At 43.3% G+C, this 14,629-nt stretch overlaps 1 protein-coding gene across 2 annotated transcripts in view; it reads right to left on the bottom strand.

Annotated features, from left to right (window-relative positions):
- The window catches only part of LOC106655313, a 190,647-nt gene that overhangs the window by 99,480 nt on the left and 76,538 nt on the right, over positions 1–14,629 (bottom strand). Inside the window, exon 2 of one of the 2 annotated variants that reach the window (XM_023461863.1) lies at positions 7,298–7,358. The exons of the other annotated variant lie outside the window; for it this stretch is intronic. The gene's annotated coding sequence lies outside the window, so the exon portion shown is untranslated. The remainder of the gene's footprint in view (positions 1–7,297; positions 7,359–14,629) is intronic. 2 annotated transcript variants of the gene reach the window in all.

Genomic DNA, 14,629 nt, shown 5'->3' with positions numbered 1-14,629 from the left:
TACCCGTAACATTTATATATGTATATACGTTTGTATACGGTATTTATGTGTATACACTTGGTTAATTGCCCTTACACGAGGGAGAAGGAAAACTTTTTGTTTTAGCTAAATTTCATTCGAGATGGTCAAGTACACATACGTGCGCGCGCCCGGCCGCTTTCTTTTTCTCCTCTCTTCTTTTACTTTATTTTTTTTCATTTTTTATTTTTATTTTATTTTTTGTTCAAGAGTATACGTGCAGTTTGTTTCAAATTAGATGCGGACTTTAATGTATTTTATACACAGTGCGCGCGGCGCGATGTGCTTACTCTTGGCCCTGCCGCGCGTGCAAGCTCTTTTGCCTCGGCTCCGCGATCCCTGCGCAGAATACGTAGATTTAATTATCGTAGGGCAAAAATTAACATAAGAAATATTGCGTACGTTGCTGGAAATGAGGCACAAAGTGCGGTTTAATTTAATAGCCGTGCGCCGCCGTCGACGCGAAGTAAAAATTACCGCGCGCAAAAAGTGAAGAGAGAGATGAACAATTTAAACAAATATGTGTACACAGAGTCACGTGATAAATTTGAACTATTTCAATGCTCGTGATAAAATAAACAACGCATTCGGTTTTTTTATTTGAAAGTTCTTATGGGTTGATAGGGCTACTGTTATTCACGTTTACTGCACGTGTCTTTGAAATGGCTAGGAAGGTAAATTATTAAATGCGTGGAATAAAGTTTTACTTTTTACAGATGATCTTACATATTTTGTTGTTAAAAAAAAAATTTTATTTTTATATGAAAATATAAGAATCAATTCAATAATTCGTTTTTTATTGTAACAAGAATTATCGTAATCAAGACATGCCTTATTTATTTCTGAACTTTTCAATTCCGTCAACAGATGGAGTTTTTTAAATTCACAAGTGGCAAAGCGAAGTTTCAGTTATATAACTTTCAGTTTTCTCGAAGACGTTTTATGTCAGAAAAGACCTATGAGACTGATTGCAAAACCTAGTAGAAAATTCAAAACGGAAAAATAAAAGAAAGACTTTCGGCCTCTCGGTTTGTCTCCCTCTGCTGAATAATTCGTCTGCGGCGTATAATATATACATATATACACGTATATAACGCGGTGCCGCGCTGCAAGAGTGTCAACATTTGCTTTGATTCACTTAAGCTCGCGGCGCAGAGGTTGGAACGCAACCATGAAACGGCAGCGTCGCCACCGCCACCGTCTCGAAGAGACAATTGAAAGCGATCGTTGTATAACGAGAAGGAACGATACAGCATCGTGACTTTTTTTCAGCTACGCGTATTTTCTCTCTTTCTCTCTTTTTCGTTTTATTCGTCTCTTATAGGCGTGGGCTAAATCGATCCTCGGCTCCTCGCTGATTGAGCTTGCGCATCAATATTTAAATCTTAATTTTCTTCCATCCGAGTAGTACTGGGGCGCGCTTTCATACATCTACTCTATACATATACACGCGTTATTTGAAAATCATAGCTACTTTTTTGCGCCGATAGCACGAAAAATCGATACACATACACACAGATACATCGATAAAAGCTCTTCGAGTTAGAGCGCACTATATACTCGTTACTAAAACTCGAGTATAATCTCGCATTTACAATCTTGCATTTGCGATCTCTAAAGTGCGCGCGCGTGCACCCATATGGTACTATATAACGTAGGTACAAATGATGCATGAAAGTTTTCTTCCGCGTGTAATCTTCGCTGCAGCTATATACGGCTTGGGATCGCGATGCCGAGGCTCGATCCTAGGCCGTCGTCTCTCTGCATTAACGACTGCGTCGTTATCGAAAAAGTCACATCGCGACACGTATAACCCACAATACGTACATATCTGCAGTAATGGTATACACGTATAGTGGCATATAGGTACGTGTGTATAACCCAATGACGACCTGTAACGGCCAGTTTTCTAGTGCAAAAAAGGTGTATGCTATTCGTATATGTGTATGTATGTGTGTATAAGCGAGAAAGATGAGATGGCAAGAAGCAAACTGTGCAACGGTAGTTCGATTATATACAGCAGCAGCCGCCGCAGCTGTACTGCACGTTCATATATATCTATATACATTTACAAGTGTGTCTGCTGCTCCGCGAGCTGCAGATTTTATATGATGCTATCGGGGAGATAGTTTGATTTTTCGTTAATTACAGGCCGTACAAACCACTATATATAAAGCCGCGTTCCGAGGAGGAGGTGAGGTTTACGGTATAGCAAATGATTTTTCGCGAAAGACCTCGCCGAGACAAGATGTTTAACTAACTCAACGGTTTTCGTTCGCCGTTTTGCCGAGCATTTGATATCGCGGCGCACTACACGCTGTGAGAGCTTCTATATACACTACTAGGCCGCGCGTCTATAAGGTATATATGGGGATGGACGACGAGAGTTAGTGGTCTTTTGTATATTAACACGTTACCTATATACATACACAATTTCCCGGTTTACGATGTATATTATAATGTGCTGTAGGTCGCGCGTATCAAATGCATTGAAATCAATTTAATTAAATTTTACGAAGAAGAGAGAGAGAGAGAGAGAAAGAAAAAAAATGGGAAATAATATACCCATATCTTCTCATTAAAATTTCAAACGTTTCAAATATTCAAAGCTCCGAACGCGCGCGCGGATATATATCCAAGACTCGAAGAAAGGCCGCGCGGTAGGAATACACGCACATACGTATTATATAATAATAAAACGGCATTAAAAGCTACGCTCACGGGTCACATGCGCACACGCGGATAATAAAAGCCTTTAATTCTACTACGGCGAAGAAGAAGAAGAAGAAGGGAAAAAAGGAAGGACGAAAGAAACATCACCGCGTGGTCTGAGTGTGCACCAGCATTACCGCCTTTTCTGCAATGAGTTACGCATGCAAAGTACGGTGGCTAGGTAGAACGAGAGAGAGAGAGGCTGATCTCGGTCGACCGATAGAGCACTGCGCAATATATAAATATACGTTTATACACACCTAGCCCATGGACTCGCAGGCAGTGTGAGAGAGTATTATATATAAATAGAGTCTAGCCTCTCCTCGAGTCCTGCCAGGAGTAAGCGTTCCATTACCGCAAAAGGGTATTTATACATAAAGGACACATTAATTTCCTAAGCTCTACGCCGCCACGCACATACACATACACACACACACATATATACACATTCCAGTCGCAGCCCGAAAAGGCTTTATGTAAGCAGTGTGTCGAGCCCGGGCCAAAAGCAAATTTCTCCGGGACGCTAGCAGCAGAGGCAGAGGCGATATCCGAAACTCAGGCGGTAAGTGTGTGTATGTATAATATTAGTCCTGCGCTGTGTGTGCAGCTCGCAGGAGCGCGAGAGAGTAGCAAGGAAGTAAATAAGACAAAGCGTTCGATATGTATGCATATCGTATTATACGCACCGTATACCCCCGCGCGCTTATATATACGCGTGAGCTACGCCGCGCTGAAATTTCGTTTAGCCCTTCGATACAGAGAGAACGGGAGTAGTTGCCTTAAGAAGCGGAGGAAGCGGTGGAAGAAGGAGTCAGAGAGACGAATGGACGCGATGGTACACGGTGGTGCTGCCGCCGAGTATTAACCCCGGTTCACGTCGCGGTGGTAAAGAAACAGGTGCGTGCGCGATATACACGGTCGATCGTTCGACTCTCTTTGGTATCGCAGATGTGAATACATTATATATATATAGAGAGAGAGAAAGAGAGATGGCAAAAGCTCGACGCGCAGAAAGAGAGTATAGCTGCTTTTATGGGCGTACTGCGCGCGAGCGCTTATAATGTAGATGTATCGACGAGTAGTATTATAATACACCATACGCCTTCGACGTTATTTATATTTATAAGCTTGTTTATTTGAATTATTACAATGCCTTTTTAGGACATTATACGCGCCGTAATATATAAAATAAGACCTTACGCTTATGTTTTTTTTTCTTTTTTTTTTACTTTTACTCGAGATTTATTGAAAAGGCGCGCGCGATCGATTAAATCGACGAGAGACTTTTAAGTCACGCTTAATTGAGCTCCCATATAAGTGGTGCGCGCTGGCGTTTAACGCGCGGCTTTGAAAAATTCATATATTATGATGGCAACATTATTACGGAATATTATTGGCCCCGCGTTACATCCGAGCGAGCTTTCTCATAAATAATAACGCGATATACCTCTAAAATGTCTCGAACGTCGCGCGTTTGCGGCACGACGACACAGAAACACATACACACAGTGTAGCACGCAGCGATATACACGGCGAAACAAAAAAGCGTAGCAAGTTTTTCGCGGTGCTGCTGCTGTTGCATGTGTATGTATGTAGGTATAGGGGAGCAGCAGCGAAGAACAAAAAGGGCGTAGTACGTATAACAAGAAAAGGGGTGACGAGAATTTCACCACAGGGACAACTATTATATACGCACACATACAGACGTTGCATTCGAATACTCTGGGGGGAAAAAAAGAGAGAGAAAAAGAGTTGAGCCGAGCGCGGAGCAAGCACAAAATAAGAGAGCCCGAGAAAAGAGCTGAGCGAGCGAGAAAAAGGCGACTAGTGGGTTAATGAAGATAACGCGAATTTTCAACGTTTAAAGAGCTGCCGCTACTGCTGATGCTTCTGCTTGCTCCATTGAATCGTATGTAATGCACACATTTGTCTTTGTGCCTAGGCGCAGCAGTGAACGCGCGCCAAGCCCGAGGTTCGGAGCTAGAGAGCGAGACTATGCGGGTGGAAGTTTAATTAGCTGCCTGATGAAAGGCTGCGAGCATACACACGTATATATGTGTGTACCAACTCGCAAGTATATTACACTGCACGCACACGAATAGAGGATTTTATCGCGCGCATATACCCCGGCTGTGTGCGCAACAAGAAAAGAGGCGAAATCTCATTGATTATTATTCCGGTAATGACGATGTCGATGCCGCTGCGTGACGAATCTCTATATAGCAGTATAACAGATGTTTGGCACTGCTAACATACTGCTGCACTACGGTTATATACTATGGGTGTGTGTGTGCAAAAAGCTCGAGCCGGGACTACACATAAGGATGATTTTACGACACGGGCGCGCGCGCGAGCACGCACAAATTGATTTTCTCGCGCGTCATCGAATTCGCATTTTCGCCAGCTGCACATACGTACGTATACGCACAGTACCGTCTCGTCTATGATCAATCCATTATAGACACATCGACTGATTGACCTCTTAATCGAATGAGAATCGGCCTTTATGCGTGAAATCAAGCCCCGATAATACAACTTTTGTGAGCTGTCTCTCTCTTCACTTCGACCTCCATTTTAATCTCGATTCTTGTCGTCGTAACTAAGAGTCTTGGTATCTACTGTTATGTGTATACGCGTCTGCACAAAGCCACTCGGCGCGAAATTAATTCCAAAACAAAGCTCTCCTGTCCTGCAGTAAAGTACCCAAGCACGACGGCAGCAGAAGCAACAGCAGCATAGAGCAAGCGAGAGAGTTAGAGGGAGAGAAGAGATAGAGTCGAGAAAAGCTCGCTTCTACGCGCGTGCAAAACTCTCTCAAGACGTGTGCATGCGAGTATAAGCGAGTTAATTCAGTTGCCAGATAGCTACACATACAGAAAGAGAGAGAGAAACTATTCTCATTTCTTCGCGTGTACTGCTGCGTTATATATACATAGAGAAGATGTGAATTTCGCGTAGACAGACAGCGGAGAAAGATGACCACGACGATGACGACGACGACGACTCGAAACAGAGACCAAGAGCGAGAGAAAGTGTGGGAGCAGTAGTCGTTGCTCGTTAGCCAAATGCTTTATGACCCTGTACACCTGCTACCGATGCTAGCCTAGGCTAATGCTACTGGCGTGCGGTACTTGGCTATGCTATGGCTACCGCTGGGTGGGCGACGCACGATTTTTGTGTGTTTTATTTTTTGTACTCTCTCGACTACGAGATCCGAGTGAGTAAGCGAAAATTTTACAACAGCGAGAGAAAAGAGTGAGGGAGATGTAGAGGAGACTTAATTGCTCTAATTGACGCGGTGATTAAGATACATGAGTCGCAAATGCGAGCACATACACGCGAGTTCTATACTCATACGCGTACGTACGCATGTACGCAACGTAAATTGTAAAATGCTACATTAGAAATTCATTCCGAAGTATTATTATATTTATATTACTGTATGAGCAAAGGGGGAGCCGATCGCGTTGCACTTCAAAGTGGCATATACCCACACACAAGGCGCGCATACGAATCAAACGATATTACGTTACATAAACGTAGCGAAATAAATGTTCATATGTGTATTATGTTATACGAGTTCAAAAGTATTAACAATGACTTTGGAGGTCGAGGTATACGTATGTATGTATGTTGGCGCTCTTTATATGCAAGTACTCGAGGAATTGTGTTGTGCACAGCGTGCTGCAGCGCAGCACACCGCAGAGCAAGAGTAAGAGAGAGAGAAGAAAAAGGGTATCGAGTTTCCTTATAAAAGTAGGGAAAAAAATCGTCATCGGTGCAATAAAAGGCAGTATATATACGTGTATTGCGGAGACGTCGTCGTCTTCGAGCACCTGCGCACATACACATACATGTCTCGCGGTTTTCGCGGTGTGTATACAGTATACTGACGTGCACATACACACACACATACGTAACGACGGGCGTGCAGCTCTGAAAGTGCACACAAACACAGTACGGGAGAGGCCGATTCAAACTCTCGGCGGTGCACGCCCGGCATGCGGTCGTCGTCGTCGTCGCATCGGCACAACACTGCATGTGCAATGTGTGTGTGTAGGTATATAGGCAGTATATATACGTACATGGTACAGCTCGTGCTTCAAAGAACATCGTGCGAAATTCCAGAGAAAGAAGCCCTTTCAACATACGTGTGTGTGTCCGTGTGTCCGTGTGTGCATATACACGAGTGCGCAGCGCCGCGGTCGCGTTGAGAGAGCGAGAGAGAAAGATTTGATTTCGTTTATTCGGCCGCGCGCGTATTGTATGAGTCGCAGATTTTCACGCGGCGGTGCAGTATGCGCGCGACTCGAGGACGATATATTTATTGCCCGAATACTAGTCGCATATATAGGCTTTTTTTAGCCCTTATGTTATAGATGCACGCGAGAGGAACTTTTGGGCCGTCTGCTCGCGTATTGCTTTTGTTATGCTTGTGCTTTAATACGAGATATCGTATGTCAAACATTATTATAATGTAAACCTCAGAATGTTCGAAAATATGTGTGCTCGATTTCCGATGTTTACTCGAAGAAAATTTAATGCGCATGTTTTGCGTATAACTTACTTTTACGAAACAGCAGATGATCTATTTGAACATAGCAGTATGTACATGACGATTTCCTTACCTGAAACAAGTAATTGAGAATGAAAATCGTTGATACATTTATTGTATGTGATAAGTGTCATTATTATATACTGATAGAAAAATTTTTTACTTCTTGCGAATTTACAGTACTCCATCTATCGATAGAAGCAAGGAGCTCACAATCGAATATCTCACCTTTTATTACGCGTGCAACAGACATCTATAAATGTGTATACTACCTGGTGCAGACACACACATTTTCATTTAAATTAAAAACCATATAAAAACTCCGGAGCCCCGAGTTGTTGGGCACCGGCGCGTCCATTCACGTGACCATGCATTACATTACACATATCGTATAATATCTTGCAGTGCAAGTCGAGTTCGCCGCAGCGAGAGCTCCAGCGTGACGCGCTAGCAAGGAGCCAAAGGGTCAAGGGCGCATACGTATATAGCATATACGTGTATGTATCGCGTATGCTGCTTCATGCACATACCCGTGCCCGGTGCATGAGGTATTATAGCGTAGCCGCGCGGCGCGCGTAATCGACGTGCTATCCGAAGAAAATAATGAAGTCAGAGGAGTTGCCCCGCGCGCCGAGTGAGGAGAGAGAGCCGCGCTTTTATACATACACCACACACCGGCTTACTGCAGCACACACACATGCATATACCGCAGAAAGTCATTAAGCTCTCGTAAATTCAACCGAAGGATACAAAAGGATGCTACAGCAGCAACCCGAGTGCAACGCGCCGCATGAGTTACTTTTCTCGGAACATATAACTTGCAAATTCACACATTTGGTTCTGATGACGACGACGACGCTGCTGCTGCTGCGCGTGACAATATCTCTTATACCCTCCTGCATCGCGAGGCTGCATTTGTGTTTATGGAATTTGCATGTAAATTGACCGCGAACGAGTCAGCGAGTGTCACACGCGCGTCTCTTTTCGATGGTTCTCAAAATGTTTTTCTTTTCTTCGTCCGATCCTCTCGGAGTTTTTTATTCGAAGTGTTTCTATGCGGCTACACGATCGTGGGTCAAAGGTATAATGAAACTCGAGCATTCACAAGGGGTTCATTGTATTCGGACGTTATTTAGCGTCGCGAGCTTCACGACGAAGCTCGAGAGCCCCCCCAGTAAATTATCGCAGAAATTAATGCGGTTGTTTCGAGGCCGAAATTATTCTAATTTGAAATTTACGACGATTGCGCGCGGATTATCGCGTACAACCATTGCGAATCTCAAAGACGGCAAGATACTCTTTGACAGGCGTGCCGAGTCGTTAACGCGAACTGCACGGCTCGACGTTTTTGCAAGCGATGCGAAATACGAAGGATTTTTCAAACGAATATCAGGTGAAGAATATGAAGAAGCAGAACGTTTCTCGCCAATCGCATTTAAAGCTCGGCTCGGAGAAGACGATTCGTAATAATTAAATTGCGCACGTTTGAGACTGTAGGTGTTTTGAGAAGAAGAAAAAAAAACTGACCCGAGCATCGTGTAATGTTAATACCTCGATAATTCAACAAAAGAAAGTCGCCACGTCGCCGAGTGTATACAGTGGCATCGAGCGCAGCTAGCGGGTATCCGTTGAAACGCCTATACCTCGTCGTCCTCTCGACGTATCAAACTTTGTACGCGTTTGTGCATACAGATAGTGTAAAGTTTAAAAGCAAATGAAAAAAAAGTACGAGAGAGACAGGAGGAAAAGAAAAAACTATCCGCGCACAGAGCTATCTATTACAAAGCATCGTGTTGTCATCGGGCGCTGGGCACGTAACGTGAAACTGCCTACGTACACGTGTAATAAAAGACTTATTTACAACAAAAAAAGGCAAATTTTATGTCCAAAGTATATGTCTGGCGAGTTTTAATCCATTCTCATGGCGTCTCGATGAAAACCACTAATGTTAAAATAACTCTTAATTTAATGAAGATTTAATGTGAAATCAGACATTGACAATAAAGTAAACAAAACATTAACAAAATATGAATGGAAATTAAATCATGTACATTACTTTTATATAATGTAAAAATAAACAAAAATTATATAATTCTACTCGACATTTTGATTAAAAATTATTTTTTAGATAAATGCTTGAAGAACTTATGAATTGAAAATTCAATCTTAATTAATGTAAGTTTCCACCACTAGATGGCGAATACCTTAATTTCTGTAAATCCGCAAGTGGTAAAGTCAAAATAATTGTATAAGTTCAGAAAAAAACCCTTTCCTTTGTTCAAGTGTAGGGGACCGACCTGTGTTAAAAGCTTAAATTCAGCTTCAGCTAAAAATAGCTATATGAATCGAAATAATGGAAATTTTTTTTTGTGATAGTAAAATATGTTCATTCTACACCAGATTGACCAAAAACAACTTCTACCCAAGGTCCGGAAAACCAATTACATCACTTTTTTCATAAGACGAAATATTGTGTTATAAATCACTTGCCGCATGATCTTGAAAAGAGTTTTTCATCAATATTGATCTATGGGGTCTCAAAATCTTCAGAAAAGTACTCTCGTCCACCTAAGCGGAGCAAAATTTTGAAAAATTGCGTACAACTTTATATACACGTCAAAATGTGCCAATTTTTGAGAAAATTAGTATTTTATCAACACTAGAAGCCATATTAAAGCTCTTGGAAGAAAAACAAACTTTTTTTGTCAAATTCTGCTCCGCTTAAGTGGATGAGGGTATTTTTCTGAAGATTTTGAGACCCCATAGATCAATATTGATGAAAAGCTCACGTCAGAATCGCGTGGTAAGTGAATCCTATTATAATATTTAGTATTATGAAAAAATAAGCGTAATTGGCATTTCAGAGCTTGGATAGAAGTTTTTTTTGGTCAATCAGGTGTCTAATAAACATATTTTACGATCACAAAAAAAAATTTCCACTATTTCGATTTATATAGCTATTTTTTGAATTTAAGCTTTTAACACAGGTCGGTCCCCTTAAGAAAAAATTGTCTATTCTTTGAAAATAAATAAAAAAGTGAGGAATAATCACTTAATTTTTAAACGTCAATTCAAAACATTGAAATATAGAAGAATATCATTTTCAAAAACACACCCACTGAACTATCATAATTACAAACCCGAAGCAATGACTCTGTCGATGTTTTGTTATTCTTGTAAACGCCACACCAACGCGATACCGATATAGAACCGATCGTTGGTTATATGTACCGTGGGCGCCTTCGGAAGTCTCGTTCGACGTCGTCAATGCTCGACTACAGCCTTTTATTTTTTCTCTCTTTTTTCTACCTCGTTATATTGGCCTGCACCGGGGGCAAAGACAACTGGTAGCTGATTTATTGGACATGATGATGCTGGGCTGCCACTGCGCGTTGCTCGTGACAGCTGCTCCATAGCTGCGGAGCAAAGTAGCGGTGCTCATCAATTTTCACTTGATTTCCCATCTCATCATTCGCATCGTTGAGTTTTCCACGCGGTGTGCAGCAGCTTCGCCTCTCTTTGGTAGCGTTTCGATTAAATTTTACACGTAGCTAGGCGAATTTTGCTAGAAATTCAAACACTCCCGGTGCTTTTGCCCATAGAAAATTCTTGCTTCAATATTATCTCAACTATATCATCAAGCGCGTTGCCCGAGCTACTTCACTCGCGCTCCATTATGTACATCCTCTATTGTCGAGGATCACCCAGCCAGTAAAAACGACGACCATCTTCTTCGCGCTGGCCTCTCGACGAAGAACAAAAAATTAAAACGAATGTAATGCTTCATATAAATTTCCGACCTCGAGTCTCTTTCGATAGAAGCGAAAGGGGCGTTTCGAAGATCCATTCATTCGAGTTCATCTTGGCGATAAAAAGGGAAAATTTTTTTCAAGAAACTGCAAGGGCACAATGCAACTTAATATCGCGTAATACAATCGTCCATTATACGTAGACACACGTGTGAACCGAATGTCCCCTTTCACTCGTGCCTATTTTCTAGCAAGAAAATAGTAAACAAAAATCAAATTTTTAAATTTATCGATCGAATCATACACGCACGATAAATCTGTCAACGACGAAAAGCAACACTTCCTCGTTATAAGCATTCCTTTTTCCCATCGAGCGCGCGCGCGACTTTGCAATAATGAGTCAGCAGGCTTGATCCCTAAGTGGCATGCATTATATGGCTTATCTATTAAAATCATGCACACGTATTCCAAAGTTATTTTTTTTCTCTTTCTTTCCTCCATACATTTCGAATCGGTGTGCAACTTTCGTTTTTAATGACCCGCGCCGCGTCGCGTACGTGCTCCATTCCATTCCGCAGCAGCAGCGCAGCTCATTCAATTCCGTACGTATACATTATATTGATTCGAACGTTTCACGATTTTCGCGATCAAACTCGCGCGCGTTATAAACTTGGACGATTCAACAGCAGCAGCAGCAGGCACAGTAGGGTGAAAGTGCCATTTGACATTTGCACACATAGTTCGTCCGCCGGGGCATGTAACTCTCTGCGTATTATAATGCCTCTGTGATCGCGAAATTCAGATGCAAATAAATCCGTCGCGCGCCGAGAAGCGCCAATTATTTTTGACGTATCGTTGCGCGCGAGCGACTGCATTGTGGATCACACAGGGCATGCCGTACGTAGTAGTTGTAATACTGCAGAAAACTTTCTCTGGATTTGAAATATTTCAAACGCTCTCTCGCTTCTTCTGCCATCTTATATACTTGGATAAATATATTTCTTCTTCTTCTTCTTTCTCGTTTTTTTTTGCGAACTGTGCAATGTGCAGTTCGAGCTTATTACATCAGTGCAGAGCGAGCGCACGCGGCAGTATCAGCGGCTGTCATCTTTTAAACCACATCTTCATCTTCAATTTCCCTTTTGCCACTTTCGTTGCTGCTGCTTGGCGCATTGCGTGCGCCGCTACAGACACACACGCACAGTTAAAAAGGGATATAGCAGATGTCGACGACTGCGCAGGGCGCGCGCGCGCGCCACGCCGCAAGAGAAGAGTCTCTCGCTCGACTCGACTCTTTTGCGGTCCTTATATTCGAAGAAAAAAAACCTGTTTCCGTCTCCGATTCCTCATCTTCGTGAATTTACATGCATTCGTATTCGTATATACCATAATATACATGACACACCACGAGCGAGCAAAGATTTTTTTGCGGGTAGAGGCGGGGCAGCAGCAGAGGCGATCTTGTTAACAAGTTTTTTGGCAGGGTCCGAGCAAGTCGAGGTAGGATATAGGATAATACGGAGTACGTGCGTTTGACGCTTCTGTACGTGCTCTTGTGGCTTTTTTCAGCTTTATAATAAACGATCGCGAGAATTTGACCCAATAATTATTCGCAGTCGCGCGCATTAACCCCACGACTCCGTACAGCTCTCGAGGCTTAACGCGCAATTTGCTCGCGCGCGAAATTCCGTAGTAGCAGTTTGTTTACACTGCAGCAGCAGCAGCACCGCCGCGAACGAAAATAAACATCACGCGGCGGCGGCGCGTACACGAGCGTAAGTAACCGTACTATAACGCGATGCTGCGGCGGCGGCGGCGGCAGCGGCGATGACGTCGAAGACTTTACACTCGCGCGCTACTAGCAACGTCTGGCTGGGTTGTTTTGAGATAAAGCATGCGTCGGGCGGAAAAGATCTCGCGGCTGCTCGCTCGCGCGGAGGTGCTGTGCTGCTGCTGCTCATGCGCTCAAGCTCGCGCCGCTCGGTATAGAATAAATAAATGCCAAACGCCAAAAGTATGTGCAGGACGCGCGAACGTGTTTCATATTTTTCAACGCTTCTTGTATCCAAAGGGAATTTTTATGCGCGCGTCGAACGAAGCTTTCCAAAAAGGAAAAAATAACTAAATAAAGAAAAAAGGGAAAAGAAAAAAACAAGACAAAAAGGATTGCGATGCGAAAAAAAAGAGAGAGATGCGTGAGTGTGTGTGTGCGAAACGCGCGCATCTAACACACAAAAACACTCGAGGAGAGCTGCGCACGTTACATAAATCTGGCGCACTTAACGTTTACATAAAAAAGAGAGAGAGAGGTAGAGGGAGCGGAGGGTAGAAAGAGAAGCTGAGAGTCGGTATGCGTACACGTGCAACGCGCGTCGCGTTGTAGGTAGGGAAAAAGGCCAAAAAGGCGAGTGCAGTATAATATAAAACACATAAGCTCGGTTTGCGTTTGTTTAGGTTACGCGCGAAGTCGAGTGTGTGTTTATAGTAGTGCGTATTTTGCATAAGATCCGCGATGCAAAAAAAAGTCCCGATTCGCGCGTCATCGCGTTCGAATAAATATATACGCGAAACAAACGCTCGCTCGAAAAAGTCCACGGCCTCGCGTGAGAACGCAACGCGACAAAAAAATTAAAATAATAACTCTGCGCGCACCAGTCGGGGGAATTATTGCTTTTCCGGCCGCGGGATATCTCTTTCCTCTTGTGGCACGTAATCACACGCAATAAGACTTAACGAGATATGACGCGTGTACGTAATAATCGCTTTTACACACATAACGCGCGCGCGGGGCAAAAAAACTTTTTTTCTCCGACACTTGGGTGTGCGTCGGCGCGTGTAGCGCGGCGACGATCGGCACCGGGCTCGAATTTCCCTGCGTAAGGAACATTGACTCGTCGTATACTTTAACGCGGAGAAGAGCTCCGAAAAATTTATCGCCGTCTCGTCACGTTTTCGGAAGTCGCTTTGCGCGTATACATACGTACGTTTGTGTGCGCGCGCTCGCGTCCCAGTCTTCCGTCGAAGTCAAAATATTGCTGCACGTGTCTCCGGATACATGTACGTATATAGAGAACCACGTCCTCTTACAAAGACTTTTACTTCTTTCTTTTTTTTTCCTTTTTTTCTCGCGTCGTCGTCGTCGTAGTCTTCGTTGTCGATCGCCTACGAGAGCAGATTAATCAAGCTGTGCGCGAAGAGAGGGAGAAGAGAGAGAGAGAGAGAGAGAGAGAGAGAGTCAAGTTTCGAGATGCGCCTCGTTGCTACAACACACCGCCTAGCCATAGCTAGCGCACGAGGGGGTGAATTTTGATGGGATTTGTTTTATCGAAGGATTATTGCCTTATTATATACGACACGTTGTATTTTGATTTATGTACACGTGTTTCGTCGTGCACGACGCATCCTGAGATTTCACGTAAACAAATCGCTGTCCATGAATCACTCGTAATTAATTCTTGAAGCGTCCTCGTCGTGGTAGTTCAGTGTATACATAACATCCTGACCGTTCGAGTGCACATCACCGAGTGCATCGCACTCGAATTAATTCGACTTGACACCGTCGAAACTAGAACCTTTTGGGGCAAATCTATCTCTC

Source organism: Trichogramma pretiosum, unplaced genomic scaffold (assembly GCF_000599845.2).
Source record: "Trichogramma pretiosum strain Unisexual culture from Peru unplaced genomic scaffold, Tpre_2.0 scaffold12, whole genome shotgun sequence".
NCBI lineage: Eukaryota > Metazoa > Arthropoda > Insecta > Hymenoptera > Trichogrammatidae > Trichogramma > Trichogramma pretiosum.
This window is presented reverse-complemented; position numbering and strand designations above follow the sequence as displayed.